The sequence below is a fragment of the Dendropsophus ebraccatus genome, chromosome 10 (genome assembly GCF_027789765.1).
Source record: "Dendropsophus ebraccatus isolate aDenEbr1 chromosome 10, aDenEbr1.pat, whole genome shotgun sequence".
Classification (NCBI taxonomy): Eukaryota; Metazoa; Chordata; class Amphibia; order Anura; family Hylidae; genus Dendropsophus; species Dendropsophus ebraccatus.
This window is the reverse complement of record NC_091463.1, coordinates 66,428,776-66,452,295: the sequence shown is the minus strand read 5'-3', so window position 1 is coordinate 66,452,295 and position 23,520 is coordinate 66,428,776. Positions and strand designations below refer to the sequence as shown.

Genomic DNA, 23,520 nt, shown 5'->3' with positions numbered 1-23,520 from the left:
CATAATAAATCAGTATAGTATCAGTTCAGTGTAATGCTAGCAGTCTGCTCCCACTGCTGTACTGGTGTTGCTGCCTGATCCCTTGTGCCATATTTCTTTTTCTGTATATGACCGAGACTGTTTATCATGAACCTGTGCTGCTTTCCCAGACCCATTTGCCTGTTCCTAAATATTCTACCCTGCTGCCAGCCTGAGCCTATACAAGCACTTGCTTTCTCCCTATCCCTCAGTGTAGGGTGGCACTTGGGTAGGGCCATTCACACCAGAATCACGCTTAGGATTCCGTTACATGGATTGATAATCTGCCAAATCAGGCTGATTCGGCAGATTATCACTCCGTGTAATGAAGACAATGATCAGTCGTTGACAGCAATCATTGACCGATTGTGTCTTCTGGTCCTGACCTAAAATCAGTGGCCACCGACTGCACATCTCTACATGTAATAGCGATGCACGGCCAACAGCTGCCCACTGTGAAAAGAAAATAATAAAGTTAATACATACCTGACCTGCCAGGTCCCGCAGTCGCCACGAGAACTTCAGAGATGGTCTGAGCGGCCTGTCACTTCAAAGGCAGGCTTTGTAAGTGAAGTGAAGAATATACCATCGGGGAGCATGGCCAGGTATGTATGAACTTTATTATTCTACACTAAAGGCAAGATGATACACGATAGTCTAAGATACAGGATAGTCAGAGTTGAGCAAATATAATAGGCTCAGTAATCGAGCGCTGATCTAGCAGATTGGCACTCATTTACATTATTGATCAGGCCATGTAATACAGCCCTTAGAAAAAGCGACCTGATAGACCATAGCAACAAAGAGCAGACCCTCACAGAACAGAGTGAATAGGTGAAAAACCTAGGACCTACTTAGTCAACACATTTGAGAGTGGTCTAAAGCCAAAATAGTTGAATGGCACAACAGGTCCACACTTGTATTGAGCCATCTAAACGGTCCTGATTACATGCAAATTGGCACTCATATCAGGCAGTAATCTGCCCATCTTAAAGGACCTCCAATTTAGAGTATTTTATAGTACAGTGTATAGAAAAAAAATACTGTTGAACTATCCCCCAAAATAACACTTAAAAATGGTCTTCTAGAGTGGCCGATATAATGGAATTTAAATCATAGAAAATCTGTTCTAGTTAAAGGGGAATTCTGGCGGAAATTTTTTTTTTTTTCAAATCAACTGGTGTCAGAAAGTTATACAATTTTCTAAATTACTTCTATTAATCTCAAGTCATCCAGTACTTATCAGCTGTTGTATATCCTGCAGGTGTTTTCTTTCCAGTCTGATATGGTGCTCTCTGCTGCCACAATGCCATGAAAGGAACTGTCTGGAATGATAACAAATGAGTAAATGACCATAGAAAACCTGTCCTGTTTTTGACACTTCCTGTAAGGCATACAGCAGCTGATAACTACTTGAAGGATTTAGATTTTTTATTAGAAGTAATTTACAAATCTGTATAAATTACTTGCCAGAGAACCCCTTTAAAGGGGCAATTTTTTGAGGAAGTGTTATTTTAAAGATGTCTCACTGAATTCATCCCTTCTCCCTAAAGCCAACACAATTATTCAGATGATAGAGGCCATAGTGGACATTTATCAAACTGGTGTAAAGTATACCTGGCTCAGTTGCCCCTAGCAACCAATCAGATTCCACTTTTAATTCCTCACAGATTCATTGGAAAATGAATCCCACTCCGTTCTAAATGTCAATAGTAGGCGGACAGAAAATAATAACATTTACACGTATTCATCTGGATCTGTAAAACTGGCTCAGTTGCCCCTAGCAACCAATCAGATTCCACCTTTCATTTTCCAAAGAGTCTGTGAGGAATGAAAAGTGGAATCTGATTGGTTGCTAGGGGCAACTGAGCCAGTTTCACTTTACACCATGTTTGATAAATCTCCCCCTTCATAAACCTATTACACATACTGTCCACCTACTTTTGGACCACTATATATGCAATGAATTCAGTTCAATCAAATTTTTGTTAGTTTTTTTAAACTGACTAGAAACACTTAAAAACTGCTGTTGACAGATCTGTTATTCTGTGTCTTATTACCTTGAGTGCTTAATATTAGACTGTTAATGGACTGTAGGTCTGGATGGCTTATTAACACCTTAATACCTCCTGTAGCCATGAACATCAAAACATGAATATCCTTGACAACCGTCCCATTACCACATGAATGGGCTCTGCAGTCCGGCTCATTAACACATGAATTCACTGCGCAGTTTCATGCTATTCATATGTAAATCGGGTTATTTGGATGTTCATATGTTGATGAACATAACGCATTGATGTGTTAATGAGCCTAACTTTCCTGGGTGCTCACATAAGCCATAAGTAGAATAAAAATAAAGCCATAATAAGTTCTGTCAGCAGCAGCTAGCCTGCTTGTTGACAGTTTCCAGGTAGCAATAGTTTTTTTTTTTTCTGTACCATTCAAGATTATTGGGTATTCTACCTCATATCCGTATGATCCAAGAGTTCACAGCACTCACCGGTATTTGGTCATGCTCTTCTTTAATGTAGCAGATTAAAGGACATGGCGGCCTACGGCTGTTTCGCCTATACACGACGCCTCGTCTGAGCGTTCCACATATCTTACATTTTCTTAAGTTCAAGAAAACTAACAAAGTACACTAAGTATAATATATGGCTTTCAGGTGCCTATTGACACGTGGGCTGCACTAGTATGTACATTGTAGAGCAGGAGGAATTTATTGCAGCAATATGATGGTTCATTGGCTCCTTATTGTAACAGTCAGCCATCAATGGCTTGTGAAATTACTGGGCTACCACTGAACGTCACCATAGAGACTTGGATGTTTAATATGCAGATCATTGATCCCTATGCCACGTAACAAGCAAAATATGTCATACATAATGATCACCCACTACTTTAATGCTACAAACACAAATGTGGCAAAAGACCCCAGGGGCCCATGTTTGCTATTGCAAATGCAATTTGTGCCCCCCCCCCCCACACACACACACACACACACACACAAAAAAAGTCTTACATGACTTCCACTACATTTATTATGTATTTCTACTTGGTGTTAAAAAAAAAAAAGAAAAAAAGAAAAGGGGAGTGGTCTTTGGTAAAGTGGGTGTGACTTCAGGGAAAATGAACATAATTTTAGATTCAATACCATGCGCCAAATTCAAGAACCACATTACATTATTGTTCAGTTTAAGCCAACTAATAGTTGGTGGAAACTTAAAGTGTCATTGTTGTGTTAAAAAAAAAATTTGACATGTAAAAACTTTTGATATGTCTGGGTCTCAGTGTTTAGGCCCTGACCCATTGTGAGAATGAGCCAGGAGAACACCGCACTCAGGGATTGTATGCATAAATGTATAGACATGCAAACCAACATCATCTGTCAGCCTCCCATGTTAAAAAAACATACCACAAAAAACAAACCACACAAAAAAAAAACAAATACATTTTTAAAACTTTTAACATCTTAGTCTTTCAACATCATGGCTTTTTAAGCCTTTAAAGAATTTTCTTGGATAGTTCAGTAAAACCAGTTTGGTTTGTTTGTGCAAATGTGGGAATGAAAGTGACTTTTCACTGCTGGGAATATGAAAAAATAGCAATTTTAGACAAGAATCCTTAAAACCCTCAGGCTGGAACAACACACAGAAGTTTTTTTTTTTAAAACTGCCTCTGCAGTTTTTGTGCCAAAAGCAGAAATGGATTCAAATGGAATGGAAAATGGGAGGGAGGATTTGTACTTCTGAGTGAAACCAGCATCAGACATGTCAAAAGTCAATGATTGCATCGGGTCTTATTCCTGAGACCTACTGTGATCCTGAGATACAGCCGGAGACAGAGTGTGACTCCCCAACTGTCAATCATATGTCACTTGTTTGCTCTATTAGGGCTCGTTCCCACTGAGCAAAAGCAGCTGAATTTCTGCGCTGAATCAGCGCTGAAATTTCAGCCGTTAAAATAGGTGCAGAGCTAATTTCCATTGTGTTGAATGGAAATTCTGCTCTGCAGTTCACACAGTGGAATTTCCGCACTGAACTAATCCGCTTTCCGCCAGAAGAATGAACATGTTCATTCTTCCGCTAGCGGAAGCCTATACAAATCAATGGGGCTCTGATTTTCTGTTTCAGCGCGGATTCAGCGCGGATTCAGCGCGGAATACAAGCGGAATACAAGCGGAAATTACTCGCTGAATCAGCGCGGAAATGGGGAAAAGGGGGGGGAGGAGGATTCTAGTATATGTTCTGGTATAGTCTAGTTTACTCACCAAATACTCGCTGAATTTCAGCGCTGAATGCATGCGGATTCAGCGCGGATTCCTCGAGTATTCCGCGCTGAATTTGTCAAGAGCTGATTACGAGCTGAACACTTTCCTAGCAGAATACGCAGGGATTCTGCTTGCATTCTGCTTATATTCTGCTCGGAATTCAGTGTCAGTTGATTTCAGGCGGAAATATTTCCTTGCGTAATCCGCTCCTTTTGCTCTGTGTGAACGTAGCCTTAGAGTCTACAAATCTCCCTGTCGGTCAGGAAGTGGAGTACACTTACACATACTGCCTCCGACTGTGTCCTAGGATCGTAGAGGGTCTTGGGAGTGTGAAATGGTATAGTAAGTAACTATACCATGCTATAGTCAGTAACTTTTGACATGTCTGAAGACATGTCAAAAGTTACTGGAAAGGACAGTAAGGCCTCATTCACACATCAGTATATCAGTATATTTTTCTGTCTGCACAAATGTGTCCGTAGTGCATCCACAGAGATCTGCAGAGAAGGATCCCTACGGTCCACACTAGGACATGCGCTTTAGTTATTGTTTTCTGTGCAGCACGGATCACAGATCCACAAAATTTGCATATGTGAATAGACACATTCCAATGGGATATAAATTTGTGCATATTTGAAGGTCTGTCATAACGGACAAATTTTGCGGACATGTGAGTGAGGTCCAACACTTTAAAACAAAGTACATGCGTGAGACAATTTTTATTTTTAATCAATGTAATAGGGCTCATGGTCTATTTGTGACAAGGTGTATAAGAAACATACATGTAGACATGTTAATAAAAGATTTACCTTATTTGAATGAAAGGTAGAAAACAATATTTATGTGAACTGTTAGGCCACATACACATGACCGTATTTCATCTATGAAACATGCTCTGTTTGCTGGTTGCATTTCATGGATGAAACACGGCAGTGTGCATGGAGTCTTAGGGGGGGAATTTATCATGGAAAAGGGGTAGAGAGTTGTAATGACTCCTTGCTATCCTTCCCATCCCTATTCCTGCTTGATTGACATTTAGCTGGAAGCCAAGCCCTGTTTATATATCTTACACTTGTGCACAATTTGTATTCACATTGCAGGAATGAGATTTGGAAGCAGGGCCCAGTCCAGCCCAGCTTCCAAATCTCATTCCAATCAAGCAGGAATAGGGATGGGAAGGGTAGAAAGGAGTCATTTCAACCCTCAGTACTTTAAGGGATTTATATTGCCTCCCTGACACTTTCCAACAGAGAATAAAAATGTTTTTTTATGTTATGGAAGCACAGATAGATATATGAGAGGTACAATGTTTCCTTACCTTAACAGCTCTTTATCATTGCCAGCATTTTGGAACATACATAAGTTAGCTAAGATAGCTAACATATTTACTTTAAGATGGCCATGCACTTTCCACAGTTATCTATACACTAATCTGCCCTTAAACATAATTTGTTCAGACACTTCACATGTTTTCAATGGAGAAAGAGGAGGGGTAAGACTGATAACTTTGGCAGAGGCTTATCTCCTGGGAAACAAAAGGGTCAGGCAGTTGGATTCCAACATGCCCAACTCTTCTCTCCCCCAACATAATCAGCTGAGATCCCCCATGCGTAGAGTTGGCTGAAGCCACCAAAATTGCCCAGTTTAGCTATTTTTACTGATCTGTAAGGGGACTTTCGCTGTGAACAGTTTTCTGTTTTGTATAAACTGCTATGCATGCGTCATAAGGAAAGCACTCGGACATCCACTTTACTTATCCTCTAACATGATCTTATTAACTGAATTGCTCCTTTTATCCACAAAAGCATCCTGATAACAACCTTCAGGCAACTTTAAATGCAAATTATACTGAAACGGATATGGATAAATTAAGTAGCAATACGTATAATAAAGCTCCTCAGTTCCCTGCTATTAGTTCTGTGTTATCCGCTGTCATTGATAATTACCTGTTTTGTTTTGATGTTTTTACCAAATCAGGGATAATTATTCTTTGTAAAACAAATCGGTAGGAGCAAAAATTTCCATTAGTATTTTGTGCACCTGCTGGTAAAACAAGACTTCCCAGAGAAACAGTTTGGTCTCTAGCAATTGTGTAAATGGTGCAGATCCATCAATGAGATAGAAACTTCTAACGTGTCTCTGGGACCATTCAATTTATTTATTTTTTTCCGTGGCAGATACACTTTGGCCCACATTTACTGAGAATGACCCAGCTTGTTCGCTAATGTCCTTCTGTTACTTGACTTGCCTTGACTGTGTGCATCAAACTCAATGGAGAATTGAACATTCACATAGTTACTTTGCAGGTTCTAGGACCCACCCTTACTCTATTGCTGGTGACTGGGCACTACATGGACCATTTTTGAGTCGGTCCATTTAAAGCCACAATAATATGACACACATGGTGCAAAGCTTCTCTTAGGCTGGGTTTACATATATAAGTTGGCATCAGTTGCGTTTTTTGCCTAAAAACTGACCACAACTGATGTCACAACTGATGCCAAAAATGCATCAGTTGTGATCAGTTTTTCTATCCGTCTTTTCATTAAAAACCATCAGTTGCCATCAGTTTCCATCAGTTGTCATCAGTTGTCACAAGTTGCGCTCATCAGTTGACATTTTTTTCCCCAGTATGTTTTCCTGTCATTTTCAATGGGATTTGCGGGGGAGCGCACGGGGGCTATATACTAAATTGGGGGAGCTCACAGGGGGGCTATATACTACAAGGGGAGAGCGCACAGGGGGGCTATATGGGAGGGGGAGAGCGCACAGGGGGGCTATATGGGAGGGGGAGAGCGCACAGGGGGCTATATGGGAGGGGGAGAGCGCACATGGGGGGCTATATACTATTGGGGGAGAGCGCACAGCAATGCTGTATACTAATTGGGGGAGAGCACACAGGGAAGCTAAATATTGCTGGGGGGGCAACAGGGGGGCTATATACTACTGGAGGAGAAACAGGGGGGGTGATATACTACTGGGGGACCAAGGGGGGACTATAGGGGAGGGGGAGAGCACACAGGGGGAGATATATGTTTATTTTGTGTTACTATTTGCCTGAACGCCGGATGCCAGAGCCGAACGGCATGCGTCCTGCCCGGCAAGGCATCCGGCGCTCTATTCGATTGAATTGGTGCGGCGCCGCATCACCGGATGCAAGATGCGTCCTAACGCACCGACGGTCCGGCGATGCGGCGGCCACTAGTTCGCCGCCGCACATTTTGAACAATCCCATTGAAAACAATGGGATCAGTTCAAAGATGCGTTTCCCTCCGGCGCTTTTCTCCTGCGCCGGAGGGAAACGCCGCCACACCGCCGGACATATGTAAACCCGGCCTTAATTATGAGGTGTCTTTGGCACGTCCCATGTCCACTACTCTTTTGTGTGATATTTGGTACAACTGGTGTGATGGTCATTTTTCTATAACAAATGGGTTGAGAAATGTCTTGTGAGCAGGTTGTGCCAACATGCACCAACTTTCATGGCACAAAATGAGCAGAAAATGTCACGATTTGGCTTTATTAAGTCTATCCCGTTAAGTTAATTGTTTTAATGGCAAACCTGAACACAAAACTTATGGTCACCTTTGTAGTTTGTATTGTTGACCATTTAAGGTTACAGTATGTTACATGGCCCAATATGCCGCATAAACGAGCGCCAATCTGCTAGATCAGCATTCGCTTACAGAGCCTATTACATGGTTCATCTATCGTGCGGCAAAGACTGCATGGAGCACGTAAGGGTCCATTAACACAGAAAGATTATCTGCCAAAGATATGAAGCCAAAGCCAGGTATGGCTATGAAAAGAGGAGAAATCTCAGGCTTTCCTTTATGAACTGATCTCTGTTTATAGTCTGTTCCTGGCTTTGACTTTCGCAGATAATCTGTCAGATAATCTTTCTGTGTAAATGGAGCCTTAGCGAAGTCTATGTAGCCCTTGCCCTAAGTATAAAATAATAAACTTTATACATACCTGTCCATGCTCCATGGCATTCTTCTAGCTTCTGCCCTCTGCCCACAGCCGCCGCTGCTTCTGCGCCGATCTCTGAACTATCAGGCTGCTCAGCCAATCACTGGCCAAGACAGGACAGTGCCATAACCAGTGACTGACTGAGTGGCCTGTTACTTCAGAGATCGGCTCAGAAGTTTATTATTTTTTTACACATTCATCAGCCATTGGCCATGCATTGCTGTTACACGTAGCGATGTGCGGTCAGCAGGCGATGATTTGTCAACATGAAAGACAATGATAGCCCGATGATTGTTTCTTCAACATGACCGTTGTCTTTATTACAGGAAGAAATAATCTGTCAAATCAGACTGGTGGGGCAGATTATTGCTTCATGTTGTAGGGCCTTTAGCTGCTACTCAGACAAAGATGAGATAAATCTGTCACACGGACTATCTGCTCAGCTGATCACTTCTATCCCTTTGTTTTAGGAATTAATTGAGTTCTGAGCATTCAGATCCCTGTCGATCAAAACTTCTTCTTCTTCTTCTTCTTCTTCTTCTTATTATTATTATTATTATTATTATTAGAGCGCCCTTAATTCCAGAGCGCTATACAAGCGATAGGGGTAATAAACAGGAACAATACAAGATCAAAAACACATTACATGAAGGCAAATAGCAGACTGGTACATGGGGAAAGAGGCCCTGCCCGCGAGGGCTTACAATCTATAAGTTATGACATGTTACCAAGGTTAAAACTTTAGCTACACTTTAAATACCCAAGCAAAGTTCTTATAGTATAGTCTGGTGTGTATAACTAAATAATTCCGAATAGTTTCTCATGAAACTTGGTTTAGCCCCCCAAAAATAATCTGACTACAGCAAAATATATTGGATTAATTATGTTACGGCTACGGAACTTGATGGAACTTGATGTTTTTCCCATGGCTGATTAGAAATTCTAGAAGAAAATCATGCAAGGCGAACAAATTACTGTAATTACCACATTTCAGTAAACCTGTTTTACCACCTTCTCTGATGCCCATTCCTCCTTTACTAACTTAATACTCGCATGATCTTCATAATCTTTTTGCTTCAATTCTTTAGTGCTATTTGTGTTTTAATAATGTCAAAAGAACAAGATAAGAGAAAGAAGGAGAAGGGGATCAATATCTGGCTGTAAAAGGGTTCTTTACTGTAAGAGCTGTGAAGATGTGACACTGTTTACCTAAGAAGCTTATCTTAGCAAAAACAGGTATCACTTCAAGAAAGTGTTAGATATTTTACAAAGATGTTGCTCCGGTCACTAAGCAGAAGTCCCCCAGGGTCTGTAGAAGCGCCGAAAGGGGCGCGAAACAGCTGTAACCGGCAACACACTTTGGCTTGCACTGGCGTCTCACCTGCAGTTATGATGTTGTTTTTTTTAATAAAGGAACTATGGTATTGCTTCTAAACTGGTGAGTGCCGCTAATTTCCCTTTATAAGATATTGAGAAGTTCCCAGGTTGCATCTCCATATTTAGTGCAACGAATGCTGTGGGCAATCAGTGGACTTGGACTATGGGCCTTATTACACAGGATGATTATCGTTCAAAAAATTGTTAGATGGTTCGGAGCGATAATCGTTACGTGTAATAACTGGCAACAATTAAACGACCAACGAGAAATCGTTGATCGTTTGATAGACTCTGGACCTATTTTTATTGTTAATTGTTCACAAATCGTTCAAACCTCGTTCGGTGTAGTAACGTGTCGTTCACTCGTTCCCTAGTCAGCCAGGAAAGGACGAGCGCAAGAACGACTGCAAGTAACGATCATCATCCTGTGTAATAGGGTGAATGATTAAGATCATTCGTGAGATCGTTTATCGTTGAAAAATCGTTCCTTGTAATACCACCTTATGTTTGTGTCTGCTGTTCCATAGACAGAAAACAGTCTGCAAAAAATTACACTCTGCGTTCTGCAGTGATGGAAAGTGTATATTCCCTTTAACCATACAACCTTTTTATTATGGCTTACAAGTGAATAGTGGACAATTAGTTTTTATGCAATTCCATGTTCACACAGGGTAAGACAACAATGTTAAACAATGGTCGTTATCTTACATCTGTCACCCAGCCGATACTGCAGTATCGTCCGGATGAACATCACTTTATTTTAATTGGAATGCGAACACATTTGGGTGTGCCCGCTCTCCAATTTGCCATAGCCCACAATGTAAAATACGGCTGGGCGCCGTACTTTACATTGTGAGTGCAGGCTATCCTGTACAGCCGCTGTTCATTGAATAGCGGCCGCATAAAATAGACCTGTCAGTTATTTTGTGTGGCTGCAGAGAACCACAGCCGTAGTGTATACAGGGTACACTGTAATTGATCAATGTCACTAAATAACGGCCGTTGTTGCAACCTGCAAAAATGGCTGTTGTTTAATGCCAAAATACAGTGTGTGAACATGGCCTCAGGGTGTATGTATGTTTTCCAGGACTCATTTGCCACCTAAATACAGCGGTTAGCGACCACCTCACAAGATGGCACCACATTGAAGAAAAAGGTGGTACAGACATTTATAGCAAAGTCTGGGGAAATGTTTAAAAGGAATAACCCTTTAAAGTTTTCATGGCATACTCTACAAATAAATCAAATAAATCATTATGAGTCATTGAAAGATTCATGGAGATTGATGTTTTTCTAATGGTTCCCTATTATCAGATTATCAGCCTTACGCCTCCAGGTTAGGAAGGGTGCACAGGGTTATAGAGAACGGCCTTAGTAATTGCAGTTCACTATCTGACTACTGAGCAACCGTAAGAGCTTCTACCTTTAATCTGCCCCATATTGTTATGAAAACAAACAAGATTAAAAAGGGATTGAAAAAGCAAATTGCTTAATTATATCAAATATTTTAAACAAGTTCCTAATCTGTGAAATAATTAGTAGGAGTATAGAATATTTTCTGCTGAGTGATAGGAACAGACACGTCTCCATATAATCTGCAAGTGATACTAATACAAGTAAAAACAGATGTGAGAAAAAGATGGAACCAGTGGTTTTTGATGTTGTTGCTTATAATCCATCAGTTTCTATGTTATGATCTTCATGTTTATCCGATAAATGTTTAAATAATTAAGAATACAGCACACCCAGCTGTAGACTATGCCAAGTCCCTTTGTATTTTCTTGACTATAGCTATTAATTTTTTACGCCTCCTGATGTGACCTTATACCTTATAGTAAAGGCATGTTCACATGGAGAAAATCTTTCATATTAAGGGACGCTTAGAGATAAGCAAACTTTTCAAAAGTTCGGTCCGACCGGACTTTCGGATTTTTTCTGAAAGTTCGGTCCGACCTAATTTTGGATTTCTTCGGATTTCACAGTTTAAAGCATCTATGTGATACGGGGGTGGTGTATTAGGTTGAATTTAGGGCTCTACATGTCAGTAACATCATTATCTTTTCGATATGTCAAAGTCAATTTTTTTTTTAAGACTTCAATATTCACCATTACATGGTCTATGCAGGAAATTCACCATTACAGGGTCTGTGCAGGAAACATTCACCATTACAGGGTCTATGCAGGAAAAAGGTCACAAATGCAGTGAAGAAGCAGCAGTAGTCATTGGAGGCCAGTGGAGGTCCAGCAATAGTCATTTGAGGCCAGTACAGGAGCAGCAGTAGCCAACATGGAGGCCAGGCAGGAGCAGCAGTAGCCAACATGGAGGCCAGACAGGAGCAGCAGTAGCCAACATAGAGGCCAGGCAGGATCAGCAGTAGCCAACATGGAGGCCAGGCAGGATCAGCAGTAGCCAACATGGAGGCCAGGCAGGATCAGCAGTAGCCAACATGGAGGCCAGGCAGGAGCAGCAGTAGCCAACATGGAGGGCAGGCAGGATCAGCAGTAGCCAACATGGAGGCCAGGCAGGAGCAGCAGTAGTCAACAATTGGGTATATAGCACTTTTTAAAGATATAATGCTATACACCTGAACCAGGTATTTTAGTCTCTCAGGATAAGACGGATGTGATATACACACTTTCAATCAGAAGGGTCCAAGTATAGAAATTGGGTATATAGCACTTTTTTAAGATACAATGCTATACACCTGAACCAGGTATTTTTGTCTCTCAGGATAAGACAGATGTGATATACACACTATCAGAAGTATAGGCTTGTATATCTGTACAGCACGTTTTGGTTCCGTGCACCCTTTTCCAATGCCTAATCTATCTATCTTTCGCCCTCTCTATATTTCTCTCTCAATCACTAGATGTTTCTCCTGTCCGCTTTCCTAATCTTTCCTTTCCTTTCCCACAATATCTTCTCAGTAGTCTGTAGTACACAACAGCAGCTTGCTTCCTCTCTCTCTCTCTCTCTCTCTACCTCTACACACTGTGACTGCTCCTTTTAAAGCAATACCGACGTCACACAGGGGGTGGGCTAGTACAAGATCCCTGCTGATTGGATGTGTTCCGGAAATCATGGGAAAGCGCTTTTCCAGCCCGGAACACTTACTGCTTTCTAGAATGGCGGCTGCCATTTTAGAAAGCAAGAAGAAAAAAAATCAGAGCGGATTTCCAAAAATCCGAATCCGATCGGACTCGGATTTTTGGGAAAATCCGAACCGGATCCCATGCCGGGCGAACCGGTTCGCTCATCTCTACGGACGCCATTGCGCAAATACCGCAATGACAGCTGTCATTATGAAAGACATCCATCATTTTAACATAGCGTGAACAAAGCCTTAAAGGAGAAGTCCGGTGAAGTTTTTTTTTTTTTTATTAAAGTATTGTATTGCCCCCCAAAAAGTTACAAATTCCCAATATACACTTATGGAAGTCTTATTTCCCTGCGCTTACTACTGCATCAAGGCTTTACTTCCTGGATAACATGGTGATGTTTTCCTCCACAAATGGCTGCCAGGAGGAGCTTTGTGATGCCACAAAAATGCAGATGTGGATAGTTTTGCAATGTGCCCGCCCACAAATTTTCCACATTCACATTACAACCTGTAATATTTTTGCATTGCGGATCTGCAAATTTACAGGATGTATAGAAATTAATGGGTTAATAAAGGATTCAGTATTTTCTGCTTAGCAAATACTAATAAAAAATACTGATGTGTGAATGAAGCCTAAAAGGCAATAAACATCCATTCTTCAGATAACAAACCATGATGTAAGAATAGTTTTATTTTTCATCTTAAATGGGTTATTCAGCGCTACAAAAATATGGCCACTTTTTCCCCTCTCTTGTCTCCAGATTGGGTTTGGAACTCAGTTCCATTGAAGTAAATGGAGCTTAATTGCAAACCACACCTGAACTGGAGACAAGAGAGGAGGAAAAATAGCCATGTTTTTGTAGAGCTGGAAAACCCCTCTAAAAAATAGTGAGGTTCTGAACAGGTCCTGAAACTGTATGATTTTCTCCCATTGAATTAATTGGAGAGCACAGAAGCCACTTGCTGTACATTCTTAGGCTAGGTTCACACTATGTAAAAACAATGGCCGTATTTCATAATCACGGCATAATACGGCCGTTATTTTTAAATAGTGTGAACCTAGGCTTAATCTGTTATGTTTGTAATCTGTGTAAAATAAAAAAAGCTTTTTTCCTCCACCAATCACAGCTCAGCTTTGTCATCTTAATAAGCTTCAGTAAAATGAAAACCGAGCTGTGATTTGTTGCACATGTTTTAGTTTCACACTGATTGATTTATCTGGGCCATGGTACTGTATTTGTCCCTATGAACATGCCCTTAGGGATTCATTATACTACTGTGTAGGGTGGAGGCCATCCCTGTGGTCATCCCTGTGGTCTAGCAATTAAAGGTCCTAATACATTTCCCAATCAGACAAATAATCACTTCATGTAATGGGGCTGAGAATCAGCTGACGAACAAGAAAATGCAAAAAAAAAAAAATCAGCTGTCGGCCCTTCATTTCCCCATGTAATAGGAGCTGTGTGGCCAACAGCTGAATAACAGTAAGGCCGCACAATCTAGCAATTGTTCACGCAGCTCGTGCAACCCGATTATTGAGCTATGTAATAGGCACCGTAAGTGAGCATCGATCTAGGAGATCAGTGCTTGCTTACAGCGCAGCTTGGACTGTTTAATACTGGGGCTTAAGACCACAAGAAGTATGAACATTGCTATGCATGAAATCTTATTCGTGCCAGACTGAGTAACCCCTTAGACCAGACCGAAACATCATGTAATTGCCCATGAGAAACCACAATTGCACATAAGAAGACAAAGTGTATGTCATAAATCACCAGGCACACAACTATATGTTCAAAAATATATAAACATCATCTTTATTAATATATTAATACATACAGAAAACAACCCTACCCAAAGCCCAAAAACATTAAAAACACTTAAAATACCCAAAGAAATATCCAGGAGGGACCCTTAACCAATACATGGGGTCCCTACCTCCCCACACTCAGTTCCAAAATATATGAACTCACACTCCACAAATAAATTACAAATGATACAAGAGACACAAAAGAAACCAATAACTTTGGGTGCTTTTGACCCCACTCAGCTGACCACACTCCATGGGGTGACACTTGAGTTTATGTACCTTGGTTTAGTTAACCTCTGGACTCATTTACTTCTTTTAAATGTATATACATGCACATTGTGTATTGCACTTTGTTGATTACAGGCACTTGCACTTTGGTAATTATGAGTTATTGGTTTCTTTTGTGTCTCTTGTATCATTTGTAATTTATTTGTGGAGTGTGAGTTCATATATCTTGGAACTGAGTGTGGGGAGGTAGGGACCCCATGTATTGGTTAAGGGTCCCTCCTGGATATTTCTTTGGGTATTTTAAGTGTTTTTAATGTTTTTGGGCTTTGGGTAGGGTTGTTTTCTGTATGTACTAATATATTAATAAAGATGATGTTTATATATTTTTGAACATATAGTTGTGTGCCTGGTGATTTATGACATACACTTTCTCTTCTTATGTGCAATTGTGGTTTGTTTGGTACATCACACCATGAGCACCAGTGATTTGGCTGTGCATGACCCTCTCTGTGGTATTGCCCATGAGAAACCATAAAATTATTGGATTACATCAACTTTACTATTTATCTATGGGAAAAGCTTGCTTTTGACTAGACATGAAGTTTTTAAAAATTTAGTTCACCAGGTTCCTGAATTTTTGGCGTAAAATTTCTGAACTTGCAAACCAAACCTTAACCCCTTAGGGACCAAGCCTATTTGGACCTTAATGACCAGGCACATTTTTCAAAATCTGACCTGTCTCACTTTATGCGCTTATAGCTCAGTGATGCTTTAACATATGCTAGCGATTCTGAGTTTGTTTTTTCGTCACATATGGCACTTTGTGTTAGTGGCAAAATTTGGTCACTATCTTGTGTGTTTTTTGTGAAAAACATAAAAATATCATGAAAAATTTAAAAAATTTGCGCTTTACAAACTTTGAAATTCTCTACTTCTAAAAAAAGAAAGTCAGATGATATAAATTATTAGTATTCACAATTAGGCCGGAAAAAAATGGAAAATAGAAATTTTCAAATAATATGTTTGTTCAGATTAAAGTATCTCATTTTCACAAGCAACAGGAGAGAAAAAGCACCCCAAAACTTGTAACAAAGGTTCTCCTGAGTACAATGGTACCCCATATGTGGGTGTAAACCACTGTATAGGCACACAGCGGGGCTCAGAAGGGAAGGAGTGCCAATTAGCATTTTCAGTGCAGATTTTGCTGTACAAGTTTTCAGGCGCCAGGTGCGTTTGCAGTGCCCCTGTAGTGCCAGCGAAGTTAACCCCCCCAAAAGTCACCCCATTTTGGAAAGTACACCCCTCAAAGAATACATCTTGGTGAGCGGTGAGCATTTTGACCCCACAGGTATTAGAGGAAAGTATTCAAAATTATACAGTAAAAATGAAAAACTAGAATTTTTTCAATAATATTTTTGTTTAGTTAGAAATTTCTCAATTTCTCAAGGAACAGGAGAGAAAAGGCACCCCAAAATCTGTAACGCAGGTTCTCATGAGTACAATGGTACCCCATATGTGGGAATAAACCACTGTATGGGCACACAGCAGGGCTCAGAAGGAAGGAAGCGCAAATTATCATTTTCAGTGCAGATTTTGCTGTAGAAGTTTCTGAGCGCCAGGTGCGTTTGCAGTGCCCCTGTAGTGCCAGCGGAGTGAAACACCCCCATAAGTCACCCCATTTTGGAAAGTGCACCCCTCAAAGAATACATCTTGGTGTGCGGTGAGCATTTTGACCCCACAGGTATTAGAGGAAAGTATTCAAAATTAGACAGTAAAAATGAAAAACTAGAATTTTTCCAATAATAGGTTTGTTTAGTTTGAAATTTCTCAATTTCACAAGGAAAAAGAGAGAAAAGGCACCCCAATATATGTAACTCAGGTTCTCCTGAGTACAATGGTACCCCATATGTGGGCATAAACCACTGTATGGCCACACAGCAGGGCTCAGAAGGAAGGGAGCGCCAATTAGCATTTTTAGTGCAGATTTTGCTGTAGAAGTTTCTGAGCGCCAGGTGCGTTTGCAGCGCCCCTGTAGTGTCAGCAGAGTGACCCCCCCATAAGTCACCCCATTTTGGAAATTGCACCCCTCAAAGAATACATCTTGGTGTGCGGTGAGCATTTTGACCCCACAGGTATTAGAGGAAAGTATTCAAAATTAGACAGTAAAAAGGAAAAAACTAGAATTTTTCCAATAATATGTTTGTTTAGTTAGAAATTTCTCAATTTCACAAGGAACAGGAGAGAAAAGGCACCCCAAAATCTGTAACGCAGGTTCTCCCGAGTAGAAAGATACCCCAAATGTGGGCATAAACCACTGTATGGGCAAATAGCAGGGCTCAGAAGGGAAGGAGAAAATTTGCATTTTCAGTGCAGATTTTGCTGTAGAATTTTCTGAGCACCAGGTGCTTTTGCAGTGTCCCTGTAGTGTCCGCAGAAGAGAAACCCCCCATAAGTCACCCCACTTTGGAAATTGCACCCCTCAAAGAAGTCATCTTGGGGTGCAGTGAGCATTTTGACCCCTCAGGTATCTGAGGAAAGTATTCAAAATTTGACAGTAAAAATGAAAAACTAGAATTTTTCCAATAATATGTTTGTTTAGTTTGAAATTTCTCAACTTTACAAGGAATGGGAGAGAAAACGAACCCCAAAATCTGTAATGCAGGTTCTCCTGAGTACAACGGTACCCCATATGTGGGCATAAACCACTGTATGGGCACACAGCAGGGCTCAGAAGGAAAGGAGTGTCATTTTGCAGCTAGTATCGGTTATTAGAATAGCGCAGTTACTAAAAAATATTTTTTTAAATGAGATTACAGGTAATCTTGGGTAATGACGGGCAACCTGGGAGTGTTTACTTGCTATCTGGGGTGGTGACTCGCAATCTGGGGTGTTTATGGGCAATCTGGGGTGGCACGGACGATCTGTGGGGTGACCACTGATCCCTCGCACTGCTGCCGCCGCCGGGCGGTAATTTATTCCGATGCGTCCGCCGTTAGAAGGCGTTCGCATTGGAATAAAGCCCATTAGTGGCCGCCGTTAAAATACGTGTGGCGGTCACTAAGGGGTTAATGAACCATACTAACAGCTAAACAATTATTTGGCTGTTTTGGTGCAGTACCTGGCCACGCTACCCTCCTCTTTGTCTCACGAGTTTTCAGCTGTCTCCTATCCACTTAGCCATTTACTGACACAGACGGGACATTGCCGGGGCCAGTGATTGGCTGGGCAGGCTGCCACTCTTGTCTGGAGAGTGATTTCAAGGGGAACTTTTCAAAACAGCATGAAAAAAAACATATGTTACTTTTTAGGAGCAGCTTTGCTTGAAACCTCTTGCAACTATGGGCATCACAATGGCTGGCACTTTTCCGACACAGATCAGCAACACCTATACATATACTAATATAATAGTATAAAGTTTTATATATTTTTCACACCTGCACCTTATCATGCTTCTGGAAGCATAGCAATGAATATTATTTTGTGGGCTTTTGAAATAGAGGGCTGTTTGAACCAAGTCCCAGTGGCTGACTTGGAGCCTAACTTGCATGGTCTGTCCGCTTTTCTATAATATATATATGGTGCCTTGGATTACGAGCATAATTTGTTTCGGGAATGCACTTGTAATTCAAATAACTCTTAAACCAAAGCAAATTTTCCATAAGAAATCATTGAAATGCAGACAATAGGTTCCACACCCCAAAAATATCAGGAAGTGAGAATCACCGAGCTGTGCAGGAGGACATTGACAGAAACTTTTCTATACAGCAGTGTGAGTGTAAGTGCAGGCACATTATAGCAGAAATGGAGAGGATGGGAAACACAAAGACTGACAGAGACTGCAGGGAACATGAAGGAATGAGCAGGGCAGATGTGGGCACAGTATAGCAGCACTCTCTGTCCGGGGAGAGAGGGTTTACAGCTATGGAGAGATTAACTTCACAGTCCTGTCCCCTGATGCAAGCCCCAGCCTGAGGTGGATCTGAAATGATTTGGAAGGTGAGGGAGACTTCCTGGGTCAGAGTACAGGGCTGTAGACCCCGCTATGCAGACTGGCCCATTCATCACTCCCTTCCGCCCAGTACAGGGAGCTCTTAAACCAAAGCAATGCTCTTAAAACAAGTAACAATTTAGAAAAACTGTGAATTATTGTTGCAAAACACTCTCAATCCAAGTTACTCTTAAACCAAGGTACCAATATATATATATATATATATATATATATATATATTGTGCGGGAGAATATTGATGCAGAATACGGGGCTCTGACTAGCAGACTGTGTTTACGTCAGTGATCTTCTGTGTTGATAGTCTACTCCCTAGGATTACTGGCACAGCCCATCTCCGAGTTTGCTTAGCTGTGTAAGATAATACCTTAGATATTGATAATAGCCACTAAGAATTCTGACGCTTTTCACTGGTTTTCTGCCATTTTTATGTTGTTTTACGTGGACTGCTTTGTTTGCACAGGTGATCTACGGCAGTCGCCCTTTTCTTGGGAGACTGGAAATGCTGGTTTACCTGAAGGGTTTTTTGCAGACTGTTTTTTTGTTCAAAAGGAAGCAATTAAGACTGAGCTTGAACCTGTCTAGTCATTGAAGAGAGGAAGCTGCAGCAGATGTAATGAAACTAAACAAATACAAACAGGAGCTTTAGTTTAATTTTAGCAGGATGATCCAGGGGAGTGCAGTGAAGGTGACGTGTATGGCTGCGGCTAAGAGCGCTACTGGAGGATCATCCCAAACAATATTTAGTAGCATCTAGATTACTGCAGTAACTGGTGTGAAGTTCATAGTCTTGAAGTATTTTTAAACTATCCTGTGTAGAAATGTAATAGCAGGGGTTGGTAAGGAGCCTGAAGCAGATTTGGCATTAGGAACCAAAGAGCACTATGCTGCACCTGAGGACTTCTGATTTAAGGCGGCCATTTACCTAAAGGCGGTATTACACGGCTAGATCAGTGCCCGCTTACAGAGACTATTAAATGTCTTAATAATCATGCAGCAAGGGCTGCACGGACATTGTTAGCGATGTCCGTGCAGCCCTTGCCTTTTAAGTGTAAAATAATAAACTGTATACATACATGTTCACAATCCCCAGGGTATTACTAGCTTCTGTCCGTTGCCGCCGCAGCTGCAACCTCAGGGCTGTTTTCTTAAGTGACAGGCCATGGCTCTGTCCTGTCTCGGCCAGCGATTGACTGAGCAGCCTGTCACTTCTGAGACCGTCTCTGAAGTTCCTGCAGCGGCTGTGGACAGCAGGCAAAAACATGGAGAACATACATAATATGTATAAAGTTACCTGTGGCTGGAATCCGAGTACATCACGCACCAGCTGCAATTTCACAGCTGGCTGAGCAATTTTTTCCAGTCTGACACAGTGCTCTCTGCTGCCACCTCTGTCCATGTCAGGAGCTGTCCAGAGCAGCAGCAGATCCCCATAGAAAACCTCTCCTGCTCTGGACAGTTCCTTACACAGAGAAGGAAGCAGAGAGCACTGTGTCAGACTGGAAAGAATACACCATTTCCTGCATGAAATACAGCAGCTGATAAGTACTGGAAGACTTGAGGGTTTTTTTAAAATAGAATTTACAAATCTGTATAACTTTCTGAAACTAGTTAATTCAAAATAAATAAATAAACTAAATACATCTCCACAGTATCTCTTCTGGGTGAAGGTGCACTTTTACATTTATATATAAGGGGTCCTAAGCAGCAAAAGTATTAAAAAATAAATTTTCTGTCTTTGTTGCACAGCTGTTGTTGTTTGGACAGCTGATATCCAACATACCTGATCCTTTATATCAGGGGAAAGTCTAAAGGGCTCCATACACATTAGACTGGTGAATCCAGTGTGGGTTGGCCAACTTTTAACTCTGAATGAGGCCTTTACAGTTTCAAATACATAGTTTATCCACTGAGTGAAATATAAGATTTGGGTATGGGTGATTTTATAATTACCCACAAAAAATACATCAATATGGAGAATTCTGCTGACAGAGACATTTATTAATCTTACATAAGGCCCCTACCCCAATTTCCCTGCTGAATTCACTAAGAAGCGCTTGTTTACTGAGCCTATTACACAGCTCCATAATCATTTAGCAAGGGCTGCACGGATATCATTAGTGATGTCCGTGCAGCCCTTGCCCTAAACTGTTATACTTTTCCTCTCCACGTCTTCTCCTACCCTCTGCTTGCTTACCGGTGGCTTCAGCTTCAAAGCGGCCTGTCTGAGCTGACAGGTTGCTCACAAATCACCGCTCGGGAGGAAGCAGAGAGCAGGAGAAGACCGGGAGCATAGAGAGGTATTGTATTCAATCTTTAGCTGGTGGCTGCGCCCCATTACTACACATAGCTATGAGCGGTCGACGGAAGATGATTTTAGGTCCAGACCTAAATACACGATCAGCCGATCATTGTCTCTATTACATGCTGCAATAATTGGCCTAATTTGTCCGATTATCGCTTGGTGCAATAGGGTCCTCAGTCTGTACATGGAAAATTTTAGTACATCTGGGCCTCTGTCTTTATGTTATGCCCCCTAGCCCCTAGATGATTCCAAAAGAACTTTTTGACATTGGATCCAGCATTACCTATTGATAAATTTGGCATTTCCCCAAAAATTTCATATTGTTTATGTTAATTAGAAACCACAGAGTATAAAGTGTGAACACTGTCTCATATTATGATGGAAGGTAACTTCTATTCAAGGCTGGGTTCACACTACGTTTTTGCAATCAGTTTTTTGCAAAAAAGAAACGGATGAAAAACGGATGGAAAAAACTGATGCGTGTGTGCATCCGTTTTGATCCATTTCTTCAATTGAATTCAATTATAAAAAAACATCAAAACGGATCGTTTTTTTTTTACAGACACAAAAATGAGGTTGACTACGTTTTTGTGTACGTTAAAAAAACGGATCCGTTTTGATCCGTTTGGTTTTTATAATGGAATTCAATGGAAAAACGGATGAACACACATGCATGTGTTTTTTCCATTCGTTTTTTCCAAAAAACGGATTGCAAAAACGTAGTGTTAACCCAGCCTAAGCAGTTGTAAGGTAAATCCTTTAAAGTTATCGTTAAAAAAAGACTTTTGACATGTCACAAAAACATGTCAAACCTCTTGATCGGTCCGGGTTCGAGTGCTCAGACCTGTACCAATCAGGAGATATCTCCCGATGAGCACTCTGACCCCGACCGATCAAAACTTTTCACATGTCTCTATGACATGTCAAAAGTTTCTTATAAGGATAGGTACACTTTAAGGGGCTAAAGGTGAACTAATGCCCATAACCTTGCATGAGAGCCAACACCACAAAGTCTCTGAGTCATACAGCAACTTATAATTACACTCCGATTGTAGAAGTATTTTCGATGACTCTCTTGCTCTACAGCCACATTAGCACGCAAAGTTAAAAATATCTGCCTTATTTTATTTATTTTTTACATTTCAGGGCAGGAAGTTTTCTCAGACAGAAAATCTTAAAAGTTACAAGCCATGACGGGCTGTCAGTAGATATGTTTTCAGCCATTAATCCCTAAAACAACATATTTTGAAATGAGATGTTTCGCCTTTTCAGCTGTGTAAGTCTACGTAGGAAATGTTGAATTGTTTCACTGTAAAAGGAGCTTTTAAATCATTTTACGCAGACCTCACATGAATACCTGGATGTACGGGAACAAAAAACACTTTTATACAACTGTATCATGTTTGAATAAAACTATCAATCACAGGCACTTTCCATTTTCATCCACACGTTTGCCTCTCAGCTTGACAGTAAATGCTAAAGGCTATGTTGCCACTAGATAAAAATAAGGGCAAATAAAGGCCGTAGTTGCAAAACATTAATGAGTATGATCAGTATTAACGGTCATTGTTTTGCAACAACGGACGTTATTTGCCCTTATTTTTACCTGGTGGGAACATAGCCATAGGCTAGATTAACATGTGCAATGGGATGCAGTTTTGGTGCAGCTTTTTAAATAAAGCAAAAGCCAGCAGTGGAAGAGGCTCTGTTCACACTAAGTTCAAAGAAGATAAAATGTGTCAGTTTTTTTCTATTAAACGCGTCCATTTTTGCCGGGATATAATTGACTTCAATGCAATGCAATGAAGTCAATGGAATGACGGACATCCAATGCACACAGTTCATAAAATGACGGACGACGTCTGTGCGGATGTCAAAATAATGATCATGTCAATTATTTTCGGACGTCTTTTGCAGAGTGGAAGTTATTTTTTTGCTGTTCACATGCAGTTCTTCTTTTTTCACCATCCTTTCACCGTTTTTACTTTTAAATTCTATGGACTTCTCAATTAAAGACACAACCAAAGGGCAATCAGTTCACCTGAACTAGAATAATGTACCAACAGCCATTGTTGCACTGACTGGCGTCCAAACCACAAAATGACGGACGTAATTTTAAATTTTTGGTTCAGATGGATCTAAGCATGCTCGAGTTGCGCTCATCTCTGCTCGCATCACATCCCCCCAAAAAATAGAATAAAAACTAATCAAAAAGATCCATCTATGCAAAAGTGGTACTGGTAAAAATTGCAAATCATAAAGCAAAAGAAAAAAAGAAAAAACAAACAAACAAACAAACAAACATGTAAACACTCTATGTGGTGTGTGAATGCAGACACTTGTCCTTTTACTAAGGGGTAGTATATACTTCCATTATTTAGTTTGGTATGTTTGCTCGGGTGGCAGCCCTATTTAGTATATAATCTTGGGGG

The 23,520-nt window shown here is 40.9% G+C and overlaps 1 long non-coding RNA gene across 1 annotated transcript in view; it reads left to right on the top strand.

The window, feature by feature from the left end:
- LOC138802345 (uncharacterized) overlaps positions 1 to 22,351 on the top strand; it is a 47,170-nt gene extending 24,819 nt beyond the window's left edge. The window contains exon 3 of the long non-coding RNA XR_011364751.1: positions 22,235 to 22,351. This is a non-coding gene — a long non-coding RNA (uncharacterized lncRNA). The remainder of the gene's footprint in view (positions 1 to 22,234) is intronic.
- The last annotated feature ends 1,169 nt before the right edge of the window (positions 22,352 to 23,520 follow it).